The sequence below is a fragment of the Coenobita brevimanus genome, chromosome 115, assembly GCF_032717465.1.
Source record: "Coenobita brevimanus isolate Jiangsu-jjx chromosome 115, ASM3271746v2, whole genome shotgun sequence".
NCBI lineage: Eukaryota > Metazoa > Arthropoda > Malacostraca > Decapoda > Coenobitidae > Coenobita > Coenobita brevimanus.
Genome location: NC_137068.1, coordinates 18081625 through 18084534, shown reverse-complemented (window position 1 = coordinate 18084534; position 2910 = coordinate 18081625).

Sequence of the window (2910 nt, the reverse complement as noted above, 5' to 3'; positions counted from 1 at the left end):
ACCGAGTTGTATGCATGTATGTTAGTACTCGCACGTAGGTATGTATGTATGGGACCGAATTATATGTATGTATGTATATAGGTACGTATATATGTGTGTATCTATGTATGGGACGGAATTGTATGCAAGTAAGCGACCAAGTTAAAGTACTGTACACCTCTGAAACGGTTTTGATTCGATGCATGCAAATTTTGAGAAAGGGGCAAGCACTGGGCACAGGATTGATTTTTTTTTTTTTTTTTAACAATAAGCCAAACCAGTGCATGTGTGTGAACAATATTACCTAACAATTTTAATCCGATTTAGACCAAACTTGGTGGAGGGGTTAAGGGTAAGGCAAGAACGAAGGGATTCGAATTTGAGAATAATCAGTTCAAGGTCATAAGAAAAAGTTAAGTTTTGTCAGCAACTATTCCTCTTGCCTGCATTAGTTCTCTCTCTCTCTCTCTCTCTCTCTCTCTCTCTCTCTCTCTCTCTCTCTCTCTCTCTCTCCAATGGAGAGGTGTGAGGATACTATACATCCTTAGTTTCTATAATGCGTTTACTCTGACCTGGCAAGAACCCTAACATCCTTCAATTCGGTTGCTGGCAAAGTGTAGTCAGACTGAAGGCCTGATTTGGTTAGCAACCAAGGAGATTCAGTCCTACCTCATAGTCAAGGCTCAGTGAATTTCATGCAACCACAATTTAGTATTTGAGCTGTAGGAGTGACCAAGTTCTCCTCAGGTGGAGAGAGAGAGAGAGAGAGAGAGAGAGAGAGAGAGAGAGAGAGAGAGAGAGAGAGAGAGAGAGAGAGAATGAAGAAAATTATCTGGAGGTCTAGTAACCGGTAAAAGGGATCGTTACTGAGTAGAGACAGCCACCCCTGCAGGTCCTTTGGTCATAGTCACCCCACACAGGATGCTGCGTCAGGCATTAGAAAGATAGATAGATAGAAGACAGAATTATTTGTATTAGTAGATTTGGTGGAGTAACTCTGTAGGTAAAGTGGTTTTGAAATGTAAAAGGGCATTGTAACTCTCTCTCTCTCTCTCTCTCTCTCTCTCTCTCTCTCTCTCTCTCTCACACACACACACACACACACACACACACACACACACACATCATTCTTGAATAAGATAACCCTAGCACGGTTCAGTACAGCAACCAAGTGGTGGAATGTGTACAAATAAGTACTGCTGGCTCTCAGGGAAAGGAATGCGTTGGATATGCTTACACACACACACACACACACACACACACACACACACACACACACACACACACACACACACACAGTCTCAAACACCCAAACCTGTTCCTACCCAAGGGGACTGTAGGAGTCGTATTCACAGACAATTGTAAGGAGGTCTAGCAGTGGTTTGTTTATGATTTGATCCCCACCAAGATGTTACTAAAGAGAGAGAGAGAGAGAGAGAGAGAGAGAGAGAGAGAGAGAGAGAGAGAGAGAGAGAGAGAGAGAGAGAGAGAGAGAAGCACGACAAATCTGCGTCTTCCTACTCCACAGCAAGATACTCTGTGAAGCGTGGGTGTGTGAAATCATAATTATAAAGGATGCTACAGTTGGCTCTAAAAGTTTAAGTAGCGCTCTTGTTAAGGCATTATACAGTAGTTACCACCATTTTTTTAACGCCCTTGTTTTTTTTATTACTTTTTCTTTTTTAACTTTTTTAATGTGTCCGACTCTGGTCATAGGCTTCAGAGCCTGTTCCAAAGGCCCAGTAGTCCTTCTTCACATCATACACCTCCACATGTCATTGACACTGCATCGGTTTTTCTTACAACCACTTCTTTCTCCTCCTCCTCCCCCTTGCCCTCGCCCTCCACCTCCACCTCCTCCTCCTCCTCCTCCTGCGCCTCCTCCTCGTCCACCCCCTCCTCCTCCTTCACCCCCTTCTTCTCCTTCTCCTACTCCTCCTTTTCCTCCTCTGCCTGGTACAAAGACATGTTTTGCTACTCCTCGGGGAAGCTGTGAGGCAAGAAAATCTAACAGAACATTTATGACAACGTTAAACCATTAAGAATATTTTTGTTTTAATGAAAATCAGATAATCCCCTCAGACAGAGGTAAAGGTAAAGCTACAGTCAGACGCCGAGGTGCTTAGCCGCGGTGTTTATCTCCATAACTTAGGCCTTTGAGCCTATGACGGGGAATACACTCATTATCCTGAGCTACAAGGTCACTGCATCATCCAGGTTACCTCAGTTATCTTCCCTAGGTGTTACCTTCCAAAACTTTTCATTTTCCTTGCCAATCCACAAAGGGTGGATGTCCATCTGAGTCGAGTATTGCCAGTTGCCCGCACCAGGAATCGTACCCTGGTGCTAATTCAGGCAGCTTCGTAACAGGCAAAGTTAACCACTTGGCCAGGCTACTTACTTTTGATTTATTTATCTATTTACTTATTTTTGCTCTGCAGACAGTTACATTCCTTGTAATAGATATATAATAACGGCAGGGGTTAAGCATAGATTTCCTTCAGTACAAGACCTTTTTCCTATTATGAGTCAAATTGTCTAGAGTCAGTAAGAAGAATCAAAGTTAGCGAGTCACCATGGCAACGAAGAGAGGCTCACTTACTTACATAGCCTACAGTACTCTGCCTCGTTTCTCCCCCCCCCCCATGTCTTGAGACCTTGACGTGCACTATTTTGGGACGGACACACACACACACACACACACACACACACACACACACACACACACACACATCCTTCCATATGACATGAAAGAACGATGAATCAGCAAAAATGACAGATAAAAGAATGAATAGATAGAAAGATATACAGAAGACATACACAAGCAGACTGGTAGACAAAGATTGATAAACAGAAATGCAAAAAGATAAAGACAGACAAATAGACGAACTGATACGAAAAGAAAGACAGGCAGACGGAGATACAGATGGA